This window comes from Lytechinus pictus, chromosome 14 (assembly GCF_037042905.1).
Source record: "Lytechinus pictus isolate F3 Inbred chromosome 14, Lp3.0, whole genome shotgun sequence".
Classification (NCBI taxonomy): Eukaryota; Metazoa; Echinodermata; class Echinoidea; order Temnopleuroida; family Toxopneustidae; genus Lytechinus; species Lytechinus pictus.
The window spans coordinates 4,544,011-4,554,911 of NC_087258.1; the positions used below are offsets into that span (position 1 = coordinate 4,544,011).

Sequence of the window (10,901 nt, forward strand, 5' to 3'; positions counted from 1 at the left end):
AATCAGTTTAGGAGTTAGATTTTTGTTATGAATGGAGAAAAAAAAGACAAACATTTTTGCCTCAACATTGAATATTTCATCAAAATCAGATCTATGTGAAATGATAAAGAAAGTTATAATATTATAAAGTATTGCTTACCGGTAATTTCACTAAACAGTTACAATGTACATTACATCCTGGTCTGTATGAAAATGAGGGAAATGATGTCACCCTCTTGCTATTTCTTTTGTAAAAAGTGCAAATATTTTTTATGTTTTGTACATGATTAGTGCACATTCTATCATTTTGTATTCAAACTTATTTTATCTTATTTTTTGTTACAGGGTTCATATTGGGCAATTGACAACAACCCACAAGATGACAGTCTAAGGAAGAAGAGGAGGGTTAGTACATTAATTCAAAACAGTGGACTCGTGAATAAAATAGCGTATTTAACCATGGTAACAGGCGTCAATTTGGCACACTGTGACAAAAGCGCGCATCAGCAATGGACATTTTTCAATATACGCGGTAAATAAGCGTAATTTATACAGGAAATCTGAATAAATCATGGATTCAACCTTTGGTTTGAAAAACCACCTTTGTGAATTTGGGCCATTAAGTTTTGCATAGTTTATCAGAAATTCAAGAATTGATAAAAGTTTGGCTGAGATATACTTCCCAGTCTTGCAGATTGTCAAATGACACTTTCAAAATCTTAAAATGTTTAAATCATTACCATGGTAATGCCGCTTTCTGGTATCAAAATCAGGGGGTTTCTTTAAATGTCTAAAATTAATTTCTTTATAAAACATATGTGAGCATTTTACTTTACATTTGACCTTTGACCTTTGACCCTTGCAGCATCCTGGTCAGTCACCCTATAGTCCTGAAGAGAGTTTAGAGAGCTCTGGTGGGAGTATCGGCAGCGTTATAGTTACCCCAGCATTCTCAAATAATCATGTGAGTATGGTGTCTTTGCAGAATCATGGAAAGTTTGCTAGAGAAGAGGATACTTCTAATATTTGGGAGTATATTATTTTTTATTCCAAGGTTTGTTCAAATCTCACTTGCCAAAATTCTGTCTCACCTTATTGCAGTTTACATTTGACTCTATGGGATCCCCAGGCGCCCATTTTAACATTTTCAGTGCCTTTGGGGCCATTTCAGGGGAGAATTTGTTCGGAGGCCCGATATTCTAATATTCCTATCTTAGAGAAAGGAGAACAATTTTGGGGCATGTTTTAGTTCAACCTGTTTCATCAAGCAGCTTTGCATTGCAACAACTACTCAGACAAGCTTTTTTTTTTGGCAAAATATTTCCATACGCTTGTGCAACAGCAACTCGCTGTCTTCCGCATTTGTCAAATGTACTGTACGTGTATGATAAAATTTTGGTCAAATAAACATGTCATAGATAAGTTGGGCCACAAAGTTATGTGTTGCATGTGCAAGGCTTGACTACCCAAGGCTAATGGCCCAAGGCCTATGGCTTCAAGTTCAAGACATTCAAGGCCAAGGATATTATTAAAAGGCAAAGACCGCATAATTTTCCTTGAGGTTGTCCAAAGCCGGTCTTGGCCTCAATGAAAATTATGTGGTCTTTGCCTTTTAATACCTGAACACTGCACAACACTGCTACACAAGTAGCCATATCTAAATGGTGACTGAGGGAGTTTCAAATATGTAACAATCCGGGTTACAATATTTAATACAGACTATTATAGTAAAACTGAAGGCCTTCGTTAAACCTAAAACACAAGAGAAATGATACTGGTGAGTAATTGCTGCCGGCAGGTCATGGGAGATTTTGCAGAGAGATAGATATATTTGGCTGAACATGGATTTATAGTTTTAGTTACAACTGGTCATTTTCAAACGTGAGTGACACGACAATCGGAGAGGGTTAAGGGCTCATATCTTTAAACTTAAAGGTTATGAATCAATCATGACTACCCTATTATATACAATGTAGGACTGGCATGGGCCACTACCAGTTTGATTTGAATTCTACAATTTGTTCAGTAGATATGATTGAAAAATGATGCGTGAGTGACACGACAAATTTTGGACATGGGTTTCTGACCATTATCACTTATGATTGGATTCGTGCCCAAGTAGCTGTCCAGGAGTACTGTGATTACCCATACATGTACGTAAATAGTGTACCTATCTAGCACATATAGTCAGAATCAATCAAACCTTCTCTATGGAAAATGGTGCCCTCCTATATACCGTGAGTGACACGACATCCAAAACGTGAGTGACACGACAAGTGCAAAAATACAACATTTATCTCAACAATGAAAGTATTTTTGGCATGATGTACAAGAGTGAAATCCCATCAAACAAAAAAACAAGCTTAATTACATAACAACTGCCTTCTTCAAAGGTGATAATGTGTCATACTAATAATTTATTCATGGTTTATGGTCATATTTGGCCATCAACTCACATTCCCTATACCATACCGCATTGTTGTCACATTTGGGCTTCTACCACTGTCCTCTTTGGATGAGGAGGCACTTGAAGGAGGTGTTATGTGGTCTTGGCATTGACATCAACTCAAACATTCTTTTTGTGGCCTGATTTCATTCAAAACTTTAACCCTTTCTCTCTATCTGTATGACAGTTTACAGGTTTACAATTCAGCATCCACAACTGATGGAATAATTTTTCATTGTAAGAAAGGTATTCTCAATAGTCACTCGCATCATTTGGCATGGTCTGGTAGCCAATGATGTCATGTATGACTCCTTTTTGTTGAAATATTGGATTACAATATTATCCTCCTTAAATATTTTAGGCATTGTCCAAATAGGACTTGGCAGCTTCAATGTCTTTTTTTGTACACTGTACCAAACCACAGTTACTTGGCTGCACACTTCAGATGGACTATTAGCAAATACTTGAGAAACTTTAATAGGGATCAAGTTCAATTATCAAGCATTGGTTTTCTCCTGAACACTGCTTGCATGTGGACCCCTCCAAAGGCACTGTACCAAAATTCAGAGCTATGATTTTCAGCAGGAATCTTGCAAGCTGCTTTTCATTGCTAATTATCATATTTGATAATAAACCAAACCACGGGTAATACATGGAAAGCCACGAGGTGAAAGACGCATAGTCAGTACCTGATTCTTGCAAAAAGCCACAGCACAGTCTGTTGGTATTACCTACAACTACAAGTCATTAGCCTTTCATTTGATGAGCCCTTGGATTTTTATACACTAAAGTTCAATTCAGCATCACAAACCATCAAATACTCCCCCTATAATTCCATATGGCATAGTTTTTTCCCCACAAGGTCCAGCCAGTTCCAACCAGGGTACCCCCCAAGAAAAATTGATCTACATGAAAACACGGCAACACACCAAAGTTGCTCAAATACAAATTCGGTCTTGGTTGGGACTTGTTGGGACCTACATATACATAATTTACTCTATCAATTTGTTGTGTGTAATGCAAATCTGCTCTGAACCCACATCGGCCTGCTCACGGTAGTTTGCTGTGCAGACCCTAGTTCATCACTAGTGGTACGAATGGTGGCCGAACAAAGAATGATTTTGAACCAGGCATGTAGCTACTTCAAGCAATATCCAAAATGCTCTTTTAAATCTTGGTATATTCTCACCTGAGATGTTCTTGCAAAACAAATTGTTTATTTCATGTCCTCGAATACTAGCTTTGTGGCAAAAAGGTTATTTTAATTAATCAGAAGGGAAATAGTTTTTTTCTGATTTTGAAAGAATGTTTGGTGTTCACGGAGATCTCTTCATACACTTCTCTACCATAAGAATATTTTATCTATTTCTGCAAATTTCAAAATAGATCCCTGACCTTGCTAGCTTTAAACCTTCTTAATTAGTAAGACAAAGAAATAACATTCCTAAAAAGATAGGTGAACGTTCTGCTCATTTTCAGAAATGGAGACAGAGAATGTTCAAGTCATACCTGACTATCAAACTTGAACCATCACCAAATCTTTATGCACTGTAAATATGTTTATTACTATGTATAGTGGTTTTTCTCTTGATATATTCATAATTTTGTGTTGATTGATTATGTTAGTATATTCTTTTATCTCAGTACATATGATTAGGATCTGAGTCTTCACACGAATGGAAAGTTGTCAGGATTTTTGACACTGAGGAAACCATGGAGAGGAAAAAAAATAGATGAACTTAACGTCAAATTCAATATTTCCATTGATAGGGGTGAAGTTGGGAAAATTGATAAATTATTAGCCTTACATAGGCCTAAATGATGTCAGGAACAACATTTTGACTCCATCCCTGAATTTATCTCGTAAAATGCTTTAAAAATTATTCGATGTCCTTTTTTATACACAATATGAGACCGTGAGTGACACGACATTTCGTGAGTGACACGACATTGTTAGTGACACGACACAACTTTAACAGTTAATTTTAGCTTAACCTTAACACATTGGACCAAGTTACTTTATATACAATATGGCATGGGAAAACTGTATTTGCTCCTGTACTGGGATAAATTAATTTTCAGAATACACAGCTCTAGAAAACTTTTTGTCTTTAAAACGTGAGTGACACGACAACCAGTTTTGAAAACTTTAAAGATCTACTTTTTTCAGAAAAACACTTCAGATAATTTTTTTTGTTATTTAGGAGTTAGATACAATACAGAGCTTGTATCTTGCAAACAAATATGCTTCTAATACAAATGTTATATTGTGATAGGCAATATGTGAATTTTAATGCAAAAATCAGCATTTTGTAACATTAAATTTCCCTTGCACTAAATTCACTGTATTTCAAGACACAATGAATAATTTTATGTAACTGAAATGGGAAAACATAGTTTGAGATGTCTAGTTTCAAAAACCATTGAAGCCTACTGATTTCTAGCAAGTTTTAATTTTCACCCCCATGTCCACTTATGTTTGAAAATGACCAACTGTCTTATTTTTAAGAAGAAAAATTGCTTAATGTTAAATGGAGGAAGAAATTTTAATTTTGCGTAAATCTTGGCAAAATAACAGCGATTTCCATTGCCGATGTATACGAGAGTGACAATTTCCTTCCTAAAATTAACCAATAAAGAATCATTTAGCGCATTGCAGTGATTTATATCTTAATCATGGACTTATTCCAAAATCAATATTCCTGGTGTATCAAAAAGGGTGGCGAAGATCACCGAGTTATTTACAAACTTTCATGAGTCTGGCAAATAACTCAAAATTTGATTAATTAATACATTTCCCAATCTATTTTGAACTGAATTATTAATATCTATGAATTGTGACCATTCCTTGCATTTTGCCAAGTTTGAAATGCTTTTAAACCATACCAGTATTTTGGGAATTTTAAAGAACTTTCATGTAAGCTCCAGTCACACAGGCAAAATCAATCCTTGACTGAAGCTATTACCAGAGCTGCCAACATGAACATTTTAGTATTTTTTAAGCTGAAAATCAGTATTTTGGTGATGAAATCAGTATTTTCAAAGAAATACTATAGGACAACACATAAAACTGAAACTTTAGAGATCAGTATTTTGCATGAAACCATCAGTATTCTCATTTTCCAGTACTTAATGCGAAAAAATTGTTCTACTTGGCAGCTCTGTATTTCATTATTTTGAATGGCATATGATTGGTCAGTTTGGAGTCCATTCCATTAGTGTGACTAGGGTATTGCAGTTTGGATTATTATTTCATTTCACACTGTACATACATGTATATCATATTTTTAACTTGCCTATTCCTAGTTAGAATGATGATGCACAGCATTTTTATAGCGCCATATATCTGTCAAAGACATTCAAAGGTGCATTTTTTGGTTCGATGGGCAGACACTTTACGGACTGAGCCAACTTCACTCTCACGAATATAAAACTAAGGAGTACTAGTAATACCCCCTTTTGTTCTTCATTTTGCATTAGAGAGAATTCATGATAAACAAAAGTTTAGCCAGTTGCCTACTGGCTGTACTGTCCCTGTACAGAGCCTATGGGAATTGCACAGTTTATTAGTCAGTAGGTGGTTTCAGACCGCCTCAAAGTTCATCAGTTCCAGGTATTTTCTGATCAGGAAATTTACCCCGTTCAGAAAATACCAGGTAATATTGACAATGTAAATGCAAATTATGCGTAATCTCCCCGAAAGAAAATACCCACTAAATAGTAGGATTAAATTATGAGAACTTTTGCGGGGATTTTTCCAAGGTCGCAGGTATTTTGGCAATGTGAAAGCAATTTACGGGAACTTTTAGCCCAGCTTGTAGTTGGGCGCGGGCGCCGTGGGTGGCTGCTGAGCTAGTGATTTTGAATCTCGCGCCTTGCCTGCTTATCAGACCATACTGCGCATGCTCGTAACTTCAGGAACTTATCTCGAAGGGTATGTTTCGGGACGGTGTGAATGCAGGAATAATTAATGGGTATTTTTTAGCCTAAAAAGGTTATTGTAATTTAACGGGGATTCTTATGATCGAGGCGGTTTGAAACCACCTAGTAGGGTAAAGATGGGTTTGAATCTGCAGATCTATAAAAAAAAAAGATCATCTCAAAATAGATGTGAAAAGTTCATAAAAAGGGCTGTCAATACAGCACCTGCATGATTGTGGCTCTCAGTTATATTTTAATTTGATTTTGCAACATCACAGTAGTTACTGGGTACAGGCTAAACATTAATGATCCTTGATTGAGATTATTTAAATCTACCTGTGAAAATAATGGTAATCTCGAAATGGACATGAAAGATTTCTTCGATTAGTATGCTCCATACAGAACCTGCATTGGTGCAACCATCCAATATTGTATGCTTCATTCCTGTTTCAGATATTTCAGGCTCAAAGTCCAGCTGGTACTTTTTATGAAATAATCTCGGTATTTGAATAATGGCTCGCTGATTTCCACGATTATGTATGCTCATCCTCCTAAGCTTCATGTAATCCTCACTGATGGTTTACATAATGTGATTAAGCACTTGGGTTTCTTCAAAGACAAATTTACAGGGGAAACTTGTCCACCCTGAGTCCTGACATAAAATAGTTTTAAATAAAAGATTAGAAACAAAAAAGAGATATGAAATGTACATGTATGTCAAAAACAAGAGGGTGAAAGTTCAGCTTTCTAGCAGATTTCAGCTATATTTTTGCTTTTAATTTCAGCTTATTTTAGCTTTTCTCTGTACAAAAGTATTGGATCCCTTTCAATTTCAGTGGGTTTTTGTTTCAGTTCTTTTTATTTGTGATCTCTCACACCTCTGCAAAGAAGATTTGGGGCAAATCCATCAAATACCAAACAAACAAGGGAATTGTCAAAATATAGATTTTGTGACATTAATTGCAAGCTGCTCCCACTACATGTACACTTTAATAGGCCTACACTACTGTGTATCACAAATTCAATCACTTGCCATTTCTTATGGTTTATGATAAATGAATTGATGATGCATTGATAAAGAGCCAGATTTTTATTCAGGGGTGTGAGACTTCATATTTTTAGATGATTTCAGATTTTTTTTTTTCGATTTTCTGCTTGATTTCAGCTTATTTTTAGCTTATTTGTGGCTTTCCTGTGTACAAAATGTATGGGAGCTCTTTATATTTCAGACTTTTTCAAACACTCTTCAGCTTTTTTCAGATCTTTCTATTTGTGATTACTCCACCCCTGGTTTTTTTTTTTGTATTTCTTGGAAGAGGCAGGTAGAGGAGCCGGAAAGTGACATCACAAAATATAACTTAAAAACCAAACTATAACTCTGTTATCTCTTGATAGATTTTCATCAAACTTTTCTTAAAAGCTTTTTTTGTTTGTTTTATTAGCCTTGACTTTATGTTTATAACATCAGAGATGATTTACCCCTTTAATTACATTCATGAACAACCCATGTTATCAAGAGACATTATGAAATGTGTGAAAAGGTAAAGGTTGTTTCTCTGACAATCAATCTCTCTATCCCTGCTGGGATCTGAACAGTAGCCATTTCTGTTAAATATAGATTAACTTGTCTAATTACACTTCCTCTTTTATTACCCATAAGCATGTACTTCTGATGTAGGATGAGATTTTGTTCTCTCTCTTTTGGTTATGTTCACGTGGGTTTCTGTAAACTTGCAGTAATGGTTTTACTTTGAAGTTTACTGTGACACTGTGAAGTTTACTGTGACAAATGAACAATATAAAAGTCATCTTGATATTGAAACATCAAAAATGATATTTACTTTTGATCTTTTGCAACTTTCATTTTATGGAAAAGTTGACAGTGACCAAGAGTTGAAATTATTAATGATCTTTAGAGTATTAATTTATTATTACTTGAAGGATTTCAAAGGGTCTCTTCTGTCAAAGTTATTTTTTTATTTTTTAAGATAGAGTCTGTAACTCTGTATTGCAACAAATTCGGATGTGATAACTCTGATTCATTGTAACATGAACAGTGAACATACAAATCTGAACAATGCAAGCATGCTTCTTTAAGTGAAATCATGGCAAAATTATAAAATAAGTAGCAAACAGAATAACTAGTTGAAATTTATTTAATTTTTATGCTGGTTCTGTTGTGGGTCCTATTCCTCTATGCATCTTTGTCACTTAAACCGGTAGTGGAGTTTTTAAAGAATATATTTTTTTTTTGCAAGCATATCAAAAGTTAAATGAGGGCATTCTTGTGTGAACATTGATCTTTTGATCTTGATACACAATCAGGGGATTTGATCCTGGAGAAAGCTTCTAAAGGTCAGTTCCTGGAAGAGAATATTAATTAAGCATGCTTTAGTACATGTGTGTATTTAGCTTGCAATTATTTAGGGGCAGAAAAAAGCTGCTGAAAACTGCTTATCTATAAATGAGAGCCAATGGAGTAAATTAGAGAGTCAAAAGGGGCCTAAGCTTTCGATCCTAGCAGAATCTTCGTCGGAGGCAAAATGACAAACATCTAAAGTGGAACAAACATAATATAGACCATAGACATGCAACAGCAACACTAGAAACAAGGAGACAAAAGGGGGGCACGTACAATACAAATACATGTACATGTTCATACTGTACAAACTTCAGTGTAATATTCAAATTTTGTATTATTGGCAGTACTGATTTTCTCAAAATTGAATGTCATCCTCACTTTACAAGAAGTACCAAAAAAAAATTCTAGAAATTCTCTTGGGTAAGGGCGTTTTCATTTTCTATTGGTGTCAGTATCTTGAAAATTTAGGTGTGTTGGATTATGAATACAAATTTAAAAGAAAAATGACGACCAAGTTGCTTTTCAGCCAATTAGAAATGTGTACCGTATTTAGAACTACAAGTTTTCAATTGTAGGAGTTTTATTAAAGCATGTTTTGAGCAACATGATCATATGAGTCACAACATTATAATCATCCGTGTTGTACTGGGTGGCCGTTTCATAAAGCTGTCCGTATAAAGTTAAGAGCAACTTAAAAAACGACTGGTGATCCTTTTTTGTGGTAAATGGTAGCCTATACACCAAAATGTTCATTGGCAATGGTTTAGCGCATAAGAAAGGATCATCAGTCATTCCCAGTACAACACGGATGATTATAATGTTGTGACTCATATGATCATGTTGGCTCAATTATATTTAACCGAATATTTGTTCCTCCTGTTTTCTTTGGTTAAGTCAAACATAAGTTGGTTCCCTTTTTTTTTGTGCAACCTACCTGTCTTGTACTATTATGTTATTCTATTTTGTAACTCTATTATGTAATGATCTTTTTTTCACCCAATCAGGTGTGGGAGGGAAGGCCTGTGGGCCATGGCCATTAAGTTGACCTATTCCCTACCCAGGCTACCTGGTTGGGTGAGAAAGGGTCTAAAAATTATTTGTATTTTTGTATTTTTTCTCAATTTTGCATTGTACATGCTGTTTTGTTTTTGATGAAGTGCCGAATAAAATAATAATAATAATAATAGTAAAGTCAATCTTAACTTACAAACAACTTTATGAAGCACCCACCTGGTCTACCATTAAAAATGTATACAAGTACATGTACTGGGGGCCGTTTCATAAAGCTGTTCGTAAGTTAAGAGCGACTTTAAGAACGACTGGTGATCCTTTCTTACGCGCTAAACCATCGCCAATGAATCTACTGTTTACCACAAGAAATGATCACCAGTCGTTCTTAAAGTCGCTCTTAACTTACGAACAGCTTTATGAAACGGCACCCAGGTATCTAAACTTGATCATTTTGTGGATCCTGAGCTTTTTTCGTGCATATGTATGTGGCAAATGAATTTTAACGAGTTCACTTTCTCTCATGGAATGATGATGATATAGAATAGAACACCTCAACCTACTACACCTTCAAATAATATCCTTCACGTTTCACAGTCGTACATGTATTAATTCTAATCCATTGTCCTCAGAGAAATTAATCTTGACAAATGATATTGTCTCAGGTCACCTACATCTATATTTCTACATGTACTTTGTATTTCAAATTGCCTTTGAATGTCAGATTTGATGCATTCCTAATTCATCTCTCTTTTCAGTTTGCATCACCGCCTCATAGTCACTTATCAAACTCTGGAGACCACAGATTATTTGAGTCAAACCCCAATATAGAAGACCTCAGTGCATCCTTCAGAAGTTTATACAAGAAAGTATTTGATAACCCACAAGGAGGTAAGGTTGACTTTAATATGTTTGCTTGATAATGATATTCATAAATTTTGATGGTTAGGCTTAGAACAAAATGTTTGTGTTTGTAACAGGGGGGTGGGTGGGGGAATGGGTTGGGTTTTTTTTTTTCTTTCTTTTTTAGTTCTCTGCTCAAGATATGTTCAATAATGTTATATTGACAATGTTCTATGAAATCGTAAAAAAAGTGTTGCCAAAACAATGGAAATTAGGGTCTGACGTCAAAATTTGATTTTTTTTTCGGATTTGAATAAAATAAGAAGTCAGCCAGTTTGACTA

At 35.1% G+C, this 10,901-nt stretch overlaps 1 long non-coding RNA gene across 1 annotated transcript; it reads left to right on the forward strand.

The window, feature by feature from the left end:
• Window positions 1-319: 319 nt before the first annotated feature.
• Window positions 320-10,613, forward strand: LOC129276331 (uncharacterized). Its single transcript, XR_010295757.1, has 3 exons — window positions 320-384; window positions 845-943; window positions 10,475-10,613. It is a non-coding gene; the product is annotated as an uncharacterized LOC129276331 (long non-coding RNA).
• The last annotated feature ends 288 nt before the right edge of the window (window positions 10,614-10,901 follow it).